Consider the following 15626-nt stretch of genomic DNA (forward strand, 5'->3'; position numbering starts at 1 on the left):
GCCACTGGGCCTGGCAAACGTAAGGAATGTTCTTTTCTTTTGTAGAAAAAATAAAAATTGGGCGGCACCTGTGGCTCAAAGGAGTAAGGTGCCAGCCCCATATATTGGAGGTGCTGGGTTCAAACCCGGCCCCGGCCAAAAACTGCAAAAAAAAGAAAAAAGAAAAATTATATCTGGGAACAGGAAATTCAGGACCTTGATAGCACATACAACAACAACATTGTTACAACTTTGTATATTCTAGATATAAGCTAGTCAAATTTCTAAGAGTTTCAAATATATTTACTCATTTCTTTTCACAGTAACCCTATAAGAGAGAAATTGTTATCCCCATTTTACAGTTGAGGAAACTGTTTTCTGAAAATAATTCATGCTATTTTAATCCCAATTTTTCTTCTAAAACAAGCAAGAAGTCTCCCATGACTGATGCCTGGGACCTCAGCCTATAAACATGGTTGTCTAAGAATCTTAAACAGTTTTTTGGAGGGCGTTCCAGTGCCCTTTGCCCGGCTCCTTGTGTCTTCTGTAGTCCTTGCTTTAAATGGTATGACAACCTCATGCACCTGAATGTAATTCTCTTTTTATTTTGTTCCCTTGTTTTCCATTCCTCGGCACTCACTCAATGTAGTCCTGTAGTTCAGAATACAATACATTATAAAACCAATTTCTAGATATATAACAAAGATAACAATTCAGAGAAGTGGGAAAAGAATACTAATTTCAATAAATAATGCCGAGCCAATTGTTTACTCACATGTAGAAAAAATGTATATTGATTTATACCTAACCCTGTACACAAAAGTTAATTCTAGATGGATTGCAGATTTAAATATTGAAAAGAAAGCATAAAACTTTAAGAGTGAATGGAAAGTATATTTGTGTCTTTGGAGCACCCCAAATTTTCTTCAACAGGGTACAAAAATCTCTAGTCATAAAAGTAAAAAAAAAAAAACCAAAAAACATAAATTAGATTAGATTAAAAATAAGAACTTCTTTTATCAAAAGGTACGATTCAGAAATGAAGAGGCAAGATCTTAGAGGAAGTAAGTGTTCGGAATATATGTATCTCACAAATCATTTTTATCTTGAGCATATCAATATTTCCTACAAATTAAAACAGAAGAGCCAATAGAAGAATGTTCTCAAGACTAGAAGAGATATTTTATTAAAAAAATCATATCCAAATATCTAACAAATATTTGAAAAAATAATCCACATCATTCTAATAAAGCCATAATGAGATACTATTTGCATCCACTTGAATTCCCAAAATAAAAAAGATACTAGGAAGTTTTGGTCAAGGCATAGAATAATTAGATCTCTCACACCAGTTTGTGGGAGTTCATATTATAATAACTACTTTGGAAACTGCCTGGCAGTATTCATTAAGCTTGCTATAAGAATACTTGATGACCCAGAATTTCCACTCCTACTTACATACCAATAGATGCAGCACAAACGTAACAAAAGGTATAAATAAAACTGTTCACAGCAGCAACCTTTTTAAAGTTTAAGACACAAAAATAAAAAGTAGTCATCAAAAATTAGACCATTGGATGAGTTGTAATCACACAATGTAATACTATACATCTTTGAGAATAAACAATTAACAAATATAATTTAAATGAAAGACGTCATGGCTGGGCACTGTGGCTCGTGCCTGTAATCCTAGCACTTTAGGAGGTCGAGGTGGAAGGATTGCTTGAGCTCAGGAGTTTGAGACCAGCCAGAACAAGAACAAGACTCCATCTCTACCACACAATAGAAAAATTAGCTGGGGGTTGTGGTATATGCTTGTAGAACCAGCTACTTGGGAGGTTGAGGCAGGAAAATCACTTGAACCCAGGAGTTTGTGGTTACTGTGAGCTAGCCTGATGCCATGGCACTCTAACCAGGCACAGAGAGAGGCTCTGTCTCAAAACAAAAAACAAGAAAGAAAGAAAAGAAAAGAAAGAAGTCATATGCAAAGTAGATATTCTGCATGATTCATAATAAAGTGAACCTATATGCGGAATTTCTCTGTACTGGGTAGAAATCAGGATTGAGATTGCTTGGGGTCAGCTGGTGAGAAACCATCAAGCTGTACAATTTAAAAACATTCACCTTTATATGTGCATATTATACTTTCATGGAAAACGAAAAGTTTCAGGCCATGATGACCTTATATACAGGTGAGGACTTGCTAACCTGAGACAGAAAAGTGGAACTAAGGAGAATGAGATACCAGTTGTGGGATCCTGACCAAAGTCGAGCAATGTGACAGCAGATTCACTATGAAGCCAATGAAACCTAAACTTCAGGGCCTCTCACTCCCAGGAGTCCCTCCCAAGGCCCTAAATAGGAGATCGGGCAACATATTTTGTTAAATTTTTCCAAAGGATCAGCTTTTCCCTCTCCTCAAGTCAACATCTTCTCAATATAGGGAAAAATATATGCATGACCAACAGTTTCATACCTACTTGTACTTATCAACGCAGCCCCGACCTTTGAAGGTGACTGCTCCTCCTGTCTCTGGACCAAGTCATTTTGACTCACTGCTGACTTGCAGTCGGTTGGGGCATAAGATCCATGCTTTGCAGTTTATTACAGTTTTCCTTGTGATACAGAGGGTAGAGACACCTCTGAAAAGTCTCCAAGAAGTTTATTTGCCTGGAGGAGATAAGTCTCATTTCCTGTTGTGGTTGCATTCTTTGTTTCCTTTGAAAAGACAAATGTATTTATGATCTATGTACAAAAGACTTAATAAAAAAACATACGGATGATAAGAACAATTTCAGAGTTAATAAATAGGTGTGTTCAAAAAAAAAAAAGAAAAGAAAAGACAACCACCCAGTTATATGAACATGCCAGAGCATATTGTAGGCTTAGGAAAAACTAAATCAAATTAAGATGGAAAGAACTTAAAACTATGAACTAAATGTTGTATTTCCCATAGTTAAAGAGAAAAGTACCCCAAATTAAAGCCCTTCACAGAAAGTGTATCTGTAGATATGCCCCATGTCCCAAATCTTGTTCTCTTTGTTCTGGATATGCTTTCATTTCAGAGAGTAATGTCACCTAACCTCAAGTATGAAAATCTTGAACAAAAGGCCAGGTAAGGTAGCTCATGCCTGTAATCCTAGCACTCTGAGAGGCTGCAGCAGTTGAATTACTTGAGCTCAGGAATTCAAGACTAGCCCGAGCAAGAGTGAGAGCACATCTCTACTAAAAACAGAAAAATGAGGTGGGTGTTATAGTAGGCCCCTGTATTCCTAGATACTCAGGAGGCTGAGGCAAGCAGATTACTTGAGCCCAGGAATTTAAGGCTGCTGTGAGCTATGATGATGGCTGGGCACTCAACCCCAGGATGATGGAAATTCTGACAAGGGAAGGGAAGGGAAGGGAAGGGAAGGGTCTTGATCCATCTTGGGGAAACCTCTTCTTTTACCCATAGGTTGTTAGAGTTACTTTAGCCTTCACACACACACACGCACACACACACAAACATACAGAGTTCATTTCCTTAATTCTGAGTTACTCAGTTTAGACTATATCCCAGGAGACTATTGGAGAAAAGTCTAGGTTGACTTTGGTCCCCTCCAGCACAATTCAGGCTGGTATAGCCCCACAAAATTTTGTCATTACAGGCCAGCTACTGAGAGTTAATTAATGGCTATGCTTTTTTATTTTCCCCAAGTTTTCAGTGGATAACCAATCATATACATATGCATACACATGAAAAGCTTATACCTCCCTAGAACAAAGATTGACTCTCAAATTTTCATAGTCAGAAAAATCTAAACTCAGAACAAAGATGTTTTCTTACTTCTCCATCATGCGCAAAACCATTCTAGTCCCCAAAAGAGTTTGCATTCAAACTCTGCTTGTTCCTGCATTTAATCTCCTTCCTACTCCGGCTTTCAAGCTGTGGTCCACTGGGGCTATTGAGGACTAAGAAACTTCCAGCTATTGAGTTGTTTTTCAACTATATCCTTTAGGACAAAGCTGAAGTCTCAAAAGGTGTCTTATGAGGACCTGATTAACTTTAGAAATGAAACCATGCTCTTGTTCCTTGGTCAACATTTGGGTGAACGTGTATTAAAGATTAGCCATGGTGGGAAAGGGAAGTATTAACATAGAATTGATTATAGTTTCATTATTTCAAAAATAAAAAGTATGGTTCCCAGAACAACAGAATCAGCATGACTTGGGGACTACTTAAAATCTATTACAGATCTACTTAGTCAGAAACTCTAGGGTGGGGCTCAGTGATCTGAGTTAAAGTCTGACTGCCACTGGTCTAGAACATCCTTGCCACTTTTTTCCAACTCTCTGCCTGGCAAGAATAGACTCAAATATCACACCCCTTTGTGAAGTCTTATTCAAACTCATAACCCTTTTCACTAAGCAGAACAGAATTGCTCTCAATTGCTCTGTTCTCTGTGTTTTTAGAACATATTAGACATATGTACATATGTACAACTCTCCACTACATACAGCACATATCACATGTTTTAAATGGCAATCTTTTATCATTTCCACCTAAATCTATATTGACTTACTTATAGCTCATAATGCGAGCTGTAATACAAAGATGTAACAGCAGAGTCCTCTTTTCCCAATAATGTTGGCTCATTAAGTCATGAGCATTGAAATGAATCACTGGAAAAAGACAGCATGAACATAGCCCGGAAATTTTCACATAAGACTCTTCTATTCTCACTGCCTCATGAGAAACTAGAACCAATAAAGTAGTTATTAAGAAAAGAGAGAAGTTAATGAACCAGAGAAAATTAAAAAGCAGATCAGTGATCAGAGTAAATGCTGAGCCATTACCTTCTTGCTGAGTTTAGACTACTTTGCCATTTCTTAATGAAGCAGTCTTTTCGTTGTTGCCATTCCTAAGACTTGAGACATCAGTATTTCTCACATATTGGGTTGCATATCTTCACTCTGTAAAAAAAATCATGTGACTGTGTCTCAAAAATAAATAAATAAGTAAATAAATAATCATGTGGTTGATGATTATGAACCAGAGACGGGTATTTCAGACATACTTGCAAACAGATTCACATTGTTCCTGTGGAAATGCCCCCTTGATTATAAATTAGATATGTTTGGAAATGGCAGAAGTCTCTTTCAGCTGAATATAATTAGAAAATTATTGCTTTAATGAATTAAATACAATTTTTAAAAGTAGATACTAGGAAAGCAAGTTCAGAGAGAATTCTCTTCACTTTTCATTGTCTGTGTTGGTAAACTATAGATGAATATTTGCCATATCAGGGATCTCTGCAAATCAACTTTGTAATTTCTATTTTATTTTTTTTTGTACTAGGATCAAGTCTATGAAATGCTTTTTATACATTCAGTCTTTTATTTTTATTATTATTATTTTTTTAGAGAATGAGTTTCACTCTGTTGCCCTCAGTAGAGTGCCATAGCATCACAGTTCACAGCAATCTCCCTCTTGGGGCTTAGGTGATTCTCTTGCCTCAGCCTCCTGAGTAGCTGGGACCACAAGCACCCGCCACAATGCCCGACAATTTTTTTTTTTTTCTGCAGTTTTTGGCCAGGGCTGGGTTTGAACCTGCTACCTTCGGCATATGGGACCGGCGCCTTACAACAGGTGCCACCCCCTGGCAATTTTTGTTGTTGTTGTTGCAGTTTGGCTGGGGCCAGGTTCGAACCTGCCACCCCCAGTATATGAGGCGGTGCCCTCCCTACTCACTGAGCCACAGGCATCGCCCTAGTCTCAGTCTTTTATGTGGTGGTGAAGTAGACAGAATTTTCTTGCAGACAATGTTTTTGAAAAATTGAGCAAATCCTTTTCATGACTCAATGCTTTTAGTTGTTGAAACCCATTATTTTGCAGTTTATTGATAGTGAAAGAGAACAAAAAGTCCCAATTAATAGCGGACAATGCAGGAACGAAACTATAAGTATTCCTAAAATACTTATCATCCATCACATAATTTAGTTATCCTCTCATATGTCCCAAACAATAGAAATAAACATTTCTCATTGTGTCTATTCATTTTTATTATTTTCTCATAATAAAATATTCTCATTATACTATTGTTTTGTGAAGGCACTTGGTAAAATACAAGAATGTTATTATTCATATTAGTGAAGGAATATGCCAGTCATAGCTTAATTGCTAACTCTTGCCTCCTTCAGAGTCCATAGTCACAAGACTCCATGCTATTCTGTAAGTAGAGATCTATGAAACCTTTATAGCTCTTCACATCAATGAGGAGGGCTGCTGCTGTGGGGTCTTCCCTCGTGGCTGCCATCCAGACCCTAAGTTTTGGAGTATGGTCTATGCACTCATTTAACTTGCGTGCTTCCAGTCGTTCAAACCAGGCCCAGATGAGGTAATCACAGATGAGAATTGCCACCAAAGAAGTTTGTCTTCTTATTACTCAGACACTCCTATAGCTTGCTAGATTCTTTATGCAATTCTTCTTTGAGGCAAGAGCTGCCTTCCTTAGTTTGCCTTCCAAGAAAGCTTGTTACCAAAGATGGCACCTTAGAAAATAACTCAAAGACTGTCTGGCAAACTTTCTCACAGGGGTCCTCTGGCAACAGCTTCTTCCCCCATATGCCTCACCCAAGTACTCATGAGTGGTGGCAGATTCGTAGATCAGTTTAATCCTTACTATTTTCCAGAACAGGCACAGATCTGAGGGATTCTTCTTAAAGAACCACTCAGCCTTACTTTTCAGATTGATGTTGATGACTTCATGCCGGATTCCCTTGGTCTTCAGGACTAGAAGCGTCCTGTTCGCATACAGGCAGAACCTCCTGCTGTAGATGCGATCAAACCCTCAGGGACTGACCCAGGGGATGCACTTCCCTTAGCCAGGCTCATGGCTGACACTTGGACATGGTGGCCGATCTCCTGCCACCTCAGGCTCTGGGTTTGTGGCTCATTATACTATTTTAAAAATTAATAAGAAAAACAAGGCATGTCTATTTGAGATAATTAGGAAACATAACATACAATTTTAAAAACTGCAATCATATATAATCTCATCATTGAGGGAAAATCCATTATTAATATTTTTGTGAAGAACTGTCCGATCATTTATCTATTTAAATGTTTATTTTTCCCATCGCAGGCTGGGCAAGGGACTTGCCCAGAGAAGAGAAACTTCTCTGAAGAAGACAGGCACACAGCCTACAGACATATGAGAAAATGCTCATCATCCTTAATCATCAGAGAAATGCAAATCAAAACTACTTTGAGATACCATCTAACTCCAGTAAGATTAGCCCACATCACAAAATCCCAAGACCAGAGATGTTGGCGTGGATGTGGAGAAAAGGGAACACTTCTACACTGCTGGTGGGAATGCAAATTAATACATTCCTTTTGGAAAGATGTCTGGAGAACACTTCGAGATCTAAAAATAGATCTGCCATTCAATCCTATAATTCCTCTACTAGGTATATACCCAGAAGACCAAAAATCACATTATAACAGAGATATTTATTTGTACCAGAATGTTTATTGCAGCCCAATTCATAATTGCTAAGTCATGGAAAAAGCCCAAGTGCCCATCGATCCACAAATGGATTAATAAATTGTGGTATATGTACACCATGGAATATTATGCAGCCTTAAAGGAAGATGGAGACTTTACCTGTTTCATGTTTACATGGATGGAGCTGTGGGTGATTGGTTGGATTACACCTGCGGTGCATCTTACAAGGGTACATGTGAAACTTAGTAAATGTAGAATATAAATGTCTTAACACAATAACTAAGAAAATGCCAGGAAGGCTATGTTAACCAGTGTGATGAAAATATGTCAAATGGTCTATGAAACCAGTGTATGGTGCCCCATGATCGCATTAATATACAAAGCTATGATTTAATGATAAAATAAAATTTAAAAAAATGTTTATTTTTTTCAAATTTAGGAGTATAACATACCATGATTTTAATAATATCCCATTTAGTTGTTATGTCAAGTATTTATTTATATCTTTATTTTTTGAAATCCATTAACGGGCCCTTTTTTTTCTCTATGTTTTAAAATTTTCATAGATACCACAATTTAAGTGACTTTAAAACCACACCAAATAATTTTGATTAAAAAATTCCTCAGATAAATAAGAAGCTCTAGCCCAGCACTAAGATAAAATGCAAGCCATGTATATAATATAAAATTTTCTAATGTCCATTTTAGAAAATCAAAAGAAAGTCGAAATTTATTTAAGTGGTATATTTTACTTAACTTCATATATCCAAAAATTGTAATTTTAAGATGTAATCAATACAAAATATTATCTGTTACAAAAAGATGTAACATTCTTTTTTTGTTTTAAATCTTTGAAATCTGATATGTATTATGTACACACAGCACATCTTAAACTGACTAGCTGAGTGTCAAGTGCCTAAGATCCGCCTGTTATTATGGCTGTCCTATTTTTTAAAAATTTATTTATTATTAAATCATAGCTGTGTACATTAATGCAATCATGGGGCACCATACACTGGTTTTATAGACCATTTGACATATTTTCATCACACTGGTTAACATAGCCTTCCTGGCATTTTCTTAGTTATTGTGCTAAGACATTTATATTCTACATTTAGTAAGTTTCACATGTACCCTTGTAAGATGCACTGTAGGTGTGGTCCCACCAATTATCCTCCCTCCCCTCATCCTCCCCCTCCTCTCCCCTCTCTTTCCCCATATCCTTAGGTTATAATTGGGTTATAGCTTTCATATGAAAGCTATAAATTAGTTTCATAGTAGGGCTGAGTACGTTGATTACTTTTTCTTCCATTCTTGAGTTACTTTACTAAGAAGAATATGTTCCAGCTCCATCCATGTAAACATGAAAGAGGTAAAGTCTCCATTTTTCTTTAAGGCTGCGTAATGCAGACGGCTGTCCTATTGATGGTATAGCTCTATAGTGCCTTGGATTTTTTACTTGACTACACAGACAGCAAACAAATGAAACATTAAAACTAGCAAATAAAAGCATATGATTCCCTTTACATCATTCCTCTTTTATAATTTTTTCATATATTTTCCTATAAGATTCAAAGAGAAGTTTCACATAAAATTTTCCAATGATCTGAAGGTGAAAGTTCCTTGAGGACTTCTCTCCCCACCCCCCTCAGCTGCCCTCCCCCTCTCATCCCCCCCACTGGTCCCATCATACTTAATCCCTGCCACTCCCACCCACGCCTTCATCCCTAGAAACCCAAAGATCTAGGACTTTGCTCCTAAACTTTCTGCTTTATCCACTCTGTGTTCTTAGTCTAAAACATTCACTGTGTCTCTATGCATCATGATTTCTTGGAGGTCATACTTCTGGACTCTATTTTTGGTTATTACATTCATTCTTTGTCCCCTTCCTACATTGGGCAGTTCTGAAGACTGTTCTCTTATGAGGCAGTCCAGAAATTTCTGGGGTCCAGAAATCAGTGGGTTTCCTGGGAGAAGATGGGCATGTGGACGTTTTAAAGAGAATGGAATACTAAATTGTCAATTTCCATATATAATCTCACATAAAAGTTACCCTGCTAATGTTTCACACAAGTTCTCCTTTCTCACCTCCTGTTTTACAAACACCTCCTAAAGTATCTTTCTATCACGCTTTGTATTACTCTGTTGCATTACTCAGGTAAGAAATTTCCAGTATGCACAAAAACGTTTTTCTAAACATTGGTATAAAAAATGGTTGGAAAAGTTTTCTCAGATCAGGTGCTTCCTAATGTCGGCTTTCATGACTTATCTAAGTGAGTTATCAGCTTATAGATTATTAAAAATAATTTTTGATGCTGGATCACTAAACAGTTTTGGTTATTTAAGTTGGAAGAGTTATCAAAGATTTGCTGATGATGTAACTCTTTCCATTTCCATCTATTTATTTATGTAAACATGTCTTCCTACCACTTATATCAGAAAAAACTTTAAATCGGAGTAAAAGTAATGCTGAATCCTGTATTTTTTAAAAATAAGTGAAGTATTTCCTGTATGCATATAGAAAATCCTCATCCATTTCCTTTAAAAATGCTGTACATTTTTACTTTTTATGTTTATTATTTTTTAGCATTTATAATATATTTATGTAAATTTTATTAGCTGTGCATTTATAATTATAATGATATAACTCAACCTGAATTCTTATTGCTATAGTAAATAAAATGTTTAAATTTTAATTTACATGTGCAGTTTTGTTGCTAAGAATTTTGATAGAGTGACCAATTCAAATCTTTCAAATATAAAATTTGGTTAAGATGAAAGCTTATAGTGAACATAAAGATCAATGTTCTCTTTAATTTGTGTTTAAAGAGAAAAAAGTAAATATATAAAGATTTTCAACCAATTTGGGGGGAAAAGCTTGTTTATGTATGTTTTAAGGACAATAGTAGATATAAAATGGCTCTAATAGTTAGATTGAATTTGTTCCTTATAAAAGAAGGGTGTCAAGATTTGACTGTGCCAGAAATTACATTTTTTGTAATTATTTAAATGTTTGATAAGAATTTATTTAGATATCAAATTAAAATGTGCAATGTGAGACAACTGTTTTTCATTTTATTTTATTTTTTCTTGTTTCAGGTTAAATGAGGGTACAAAGAATTAGGTTACAATGTTTGCATTTATTAGGTAAAGTCCCTCTTATAATTGTGTTCTGCCCCCAAGAGGTGTGCCATACACCTTAACATTGTGCCCATTAAGTAGGAGCACACCCACCCCCCACCTTCCTCCCCTCTTCGTCCTCCCTCCTGCTCCCGCCCCCCCAACCTTAATTTGATTTGAGTTTTTCCCTTATGTGAGTATTAGATCGTCCACTGGTTTCATGTTAGAATTGAGTACATTGGATTCTTTCTTTTCCATTCTTATGCGGCTTTACTAAGAAGAATATGTTCCAACTCCTTTTAAAAAAACAAGACAGCATGCAAACAAAACCTTTGAAGACCTCCCTAAAATTAGCCTAGCTCACCTACCTCTGATGCTCCAGAGGACCTCCCCAGCAAGAACTTTACAATTTCTGCACTTCAATCTCCATTTCTATAACATGTAATAATAATATTTTTCACCTCACAGTGTTACAAGGTTACAATGATATAATTTATGTAAAAACATCTTGTAATTTAAAATATGTTTGTTAATCATAAGATTTTGCCTGTGAATTTCCTTAACAAAAATTATTTCTTGAGCATCTACTCTAGGCCAGGGACTCTTAAGTTTTGGAGCTACAATGATGAAATAAAGCATTATTTTCATAATGCTTACATTTTAGTAGGACTGGCAGGATATACAAGTAAAGAAATTAACAAAGCAAGATGATTGCAGGCAACTAATTGTCTGCTTTAACAATAAGTGTTTAAAAGGTCTTGCTCAATTTCAATTTGGTTTTTGAAAGACAAGATCAATGCCTTCATTACATGGAATGACGTTCTAGGACAGTCAAGGTCTTCACGGTGTCTATATCTCACCCCAATATTATCTTTATATTTAGCGTGCTCCACTGTGTCCACTGTGTTCCAGCTACTAGCCTCTTTTCTAAGCCTTGAACACTCCAAGTAGGCTCTCTCTTAGAGTGCTTGTACCCACCGTGTCCTTTCTCTGGAATGTTTTCTTCCCTGAGGCCCTTACAGTCCTTTTCTGACATTTAATCTCTCTTTAAAGCCTATCTTGGTTGTCCTATTTAAAATTGCAAACTGTCTCCTTCTTTTCCAATTCCCCATTACCATTTTATTTTGCTCTTTTTTCCTTTTTCCCCCATAGTACTTAATCGCATTTCAACAGACTATCATATGCTAACAAACTCCATCATTTACTTATAGTTCTGCCTGCCCCTTCTAGAATGTAAGCTCCCAAAAGGGAGAGGTCCCTGGAACTCTGACCCACGGATGCAGAGCAGCCACTAACAACAATGTATCATAGCTCAGTGTTCAGTGGGTCAGAATTTAGGTCCGTCTCAGTTAGACAATTCTCTTTCTACACAGGGACCATGCCTTTGTCTGGCTTCAGCTGTGCCTGGGTTTGGCTGTAAGTTCCAAGGAGGCTCCACTCAGATGTCTGGTGCCTCAGTGCTCCTCCACGTGGCCTCTCTCTCACTACATGGTCTTTGCCCCATCTAATTGTCTCACTGGATCTTTTCAGCTGGCTTTCCTGGACAGAAGCTACTAGGCTTTTTGGGGGGGTGGGGGACAGAGTGTCACTCTGTTGCCATAGGCCGGAGAGTGCTGGCATCAGCCTAGCTCACAGCAACCTCCAACTCCTGGGTTCAAGGGATCCTCCTGCCTCAGCCTCCCAAGTAGCTGGGACTACAGGCGCAGGCCATGATAGCTGGAAACTTTTTCTATTTTTTCTGGAGTTGGGGTCTTCCTCTTGCTCAGGCTGGTTTGGAACTCCGGAGCTCAAGCAATCCTCTCGCCCTGGCCTCCCAGAGTGCTACGATTGCAGACGTGAGTCACTGTACCTGGCCAGAACCTTCTAGACCAGCGGTTCTCAACCTGTGGGTTGTGATCCACAGAAACTGTATTGAAGGGCCATGGCATTAGGAAGGTTGAGAACCACTGTTCCAGACTTCATAAGGCTTATTACTGGAACTGACACAGAATTAATTCCTCCACAATCTATTGGTAAAAGGAATTTTCAGGGTGGGCCTGCATTCAAGGGGATGGGAAGTAGAAGAATCTACCTCTTGATGGGTGGAGCATGTTGGCTGTACATAGAGAAAAGGAAATGATGGTACCTACTTTAGAGATTATGGATTGCAATGTTCTCATTTTTCAGGTGAGGAAATTGGAGGTCAGAGATATCAGGCTGACAAATCAGTAAATGGCAAAGATGTAAGTTAAATCCAGATTTCACTGATTCTAGACCCTGCATCCTTAACTATTTTGCCTTTAGTGTGGTGGTTTCCACACTGGCAGAGAGGGGATCTGGGCCTACAAACAGATTCTTAGAGGGTCAAAAAATGTCATTGGGAAAACAAAGGGTTAGGATTTGGGGATTCTTTCCTGTTTCAAGTAGAAGAGCTCAGCCTCAAAGTATTTCACCCAGAGAACTTACACATAAAATTTGATTTAAAGAAATGATTACACAGATTTAAAATACAAAGATATAAAACAAGTATATGAATCAAAAATTTGGCTAAGCAAGGTAGATCATGCCTACAATCCCTGCACCTTAGGGGGCTGTACTGGGAGGATTGCTTGAGGTGGAGACAGACCAACCAGGGCAACATAGAGAGATCTCATTGAAAAAAATACTTTTCAAGTTTGCAGGGTGTGATAGTATGTGCCTACACTCCCAGCTGCTTGGGAGGCTGAGGCAGAGGGTTCTCTTGAGTCCAGGAGTTCAAGGCTGCAGTGAGCTATGATTTCACCACTGCACACCAGCCTGGGAGACAGAGTGAGACCCTATTTTAAGAAACAAACAAACAAAAAAGTTTATATCTGTGAATTAAAGCCTTTAACATTTTCTTATTACAAAGGGATAACAGTCCACCTTTTCAAATAGGTATTTTATGCATAATTCAAATGTTGTTTTTAATACAGGAGTTTAAAAATATGAGGCTTTTTGGAAACTTCCTTTCAGCTCTTCCAAATATGAAAATGCATGATATATCCAACTTCAAACTGATAGGATAACTGTGTATTTCCACTGTGTTCTTTTCAGGAATATAGCTTGGGAAGCAATTTCCTACACAGTTTTTTTGTATGTTACATGACAATTTTGTGCAAAGTTGGTACAATCTGATCATAAATTCTAATAAATCTCTTTTATTCACAATACTGCAAATATCGGGGGAGGGGAAATGGTGAGCAATTATGTTTCCATGCTTTATCCACAGGAATGCTACTTTTCTTCTTTTATACAGTACACATATGTATGAGAGTTTATTTGAAAAAAAGGTATCCACCACCGAAGAAACATACAATTTCAAAACCATTTTACCAAGTGATCTTTTGGCCATGAATTCAACTACAAAGTTTATGGTTTTCTGGCCTCAAGGTAATTTATTTGCCAAATTCTATTCCCAACATGGTTTTGAAATGGTTAAGTGATTTGATAATTTTATAAAAGTTTTTGGCAATGATGACACTAAGTAGAAATAGACAATATCAGAAAGAATCAAAATCTTCCCTTAAGCGCTGCTGATGAGCTGGTACATAAATTTTGTCCCACTGTCATTATTTAATTTAAGATTTTTTTGAGGTAGTTGTAATGCCCACAATTTCTCTAGAAAAATTCTCAGATTTCCATAAAACTGGTTCACTTGAGAAATACCCAGAACTTTCCTCCCAAGAAATCAGAAGAGGACCAAAATACTTGGCTTATCTGGAACCACAAACCATGAAAGAATGGAATGTACCCTAACTTTTCAATAGCCACAAAGCTAAAAATTAATTCAAGATTTATTCCACTTTCTTAACTATTTTTACTTTCTTTGCATCCAAACCCCATATTCCATATATACTTTTAATGAGCATTCTTTTCTTAGAACAGTTCACTTAGGATCACTCTAAATCCCCTGGACATAAAAAGAGCACAACAGTTACCCACCCACATGAGTGCTAGACATCAGCAAGAACTGTCAAGTCACTAGACCAGTGGTTCTCAACCTGTGGGTCATGACCCACAGGAACTGTATTAAAGGGCCGCAGCCTTAGGAAGTTTGAGAACCACTGCACTAGCAAAAACACCAAGTTCCTCGGAATCTGTTTTGACACTGAAAGTTGGAGCACATTGGATCTGAAAACACAGCCTTTTATAAATTAAATTAGATTATTTCCTACAGCCTAGGCATGGTCTCTTGAGCTATTAGAACAAATATATAGGTACCAACGTTCTAGCAGAGAGAGAGAGAGCTTTGGTCTCTAGGCAAATCTGGTATAGAACTGGCTTCAAGAAACATAGTTTAGAATCTGTGCATACTTAAAAATGATGGCTAAAATCAGCAATGTATAGGGACCAATGATAACAGCATGAAAACTACTTAGCAGCTCATTACTACAATCCAAATAAAATGCCCAGGATCTGAATTAAGCTGGTAGAGAAGCAGGGGTTAGAGAGGAAGGGACATATAAACTGTAATAAAGAGATAAGCTGATGTAGAGCAACTAACCATTCTGGTTTGTGTGAGACTGAGAAATTCCCCAAGATGCAGGACTTTTAGTTTGAAAACATACGTAGGGCTGGACAAACTGGACTAAAAACCAGAATGCAGGTTTTTAGAGCTAATACTGGAAAAGTCCTGAGCACATAGGGACAAGTTGATCACCAGTTGTGGCTAACAAGCAGAGGCAAGCTGGGTGTGGACTGAGACCAGTGGGTGGGGTTGTGGCCCCTGGCTCTAACTGGGCCTATGAGTAGAGAAGCAGACAACAGTGTGGACTGAGTCTGGCAGGCAGGGGCGTGGATTCCTAGCTCCAATTGTGCAGTTGGAGACTTTTGAATCCCTTTCTGTTGAGCAGGGTTTGCACTGCCTGAGACAACTTAATTGGAACTGTGTTTGGGGCTTTCCAGTTGGGGATATGCTGAGGCTGACTTTCGAAGTTCTGTAGCAGAAAGAACTGAAGAATGGGGGCTGGGCACCACAGTTGTTTGTATCTCATCACAGCCAAGATTTAAAAGTAATACTGTGGCTTCTTAGGATAG

General features: G+C 37.6%; 1 pseudogene; it reads right to left on the reverse strand.

Annotated features, from left to right (window-relative positions):
• Nucleotides 1-6128: 6128 nt before the first annotated feature.
• Nucleotides 6129-15626, reverse strand: part of LOC128591346 (glutathione S-transferase omega-1-like) — a 29716-nt pseudogene continuing 20218 nt past the window's right edge.

Source organism: Nycticebus coucang, chromosome 8 (genome assembly GCF_027406575.1).
Source record: "Nycticebus coucang isolate mNycCou1 chromosome 8, mNycCou1.pri, whole genome shotgun sequence".
Taxonomy (NCBI): Eukaryota; Metazoa; Chordata; class Mammalia; order Primates; family Lorisidae; genus Nycticebus; species Nycticebus coucang.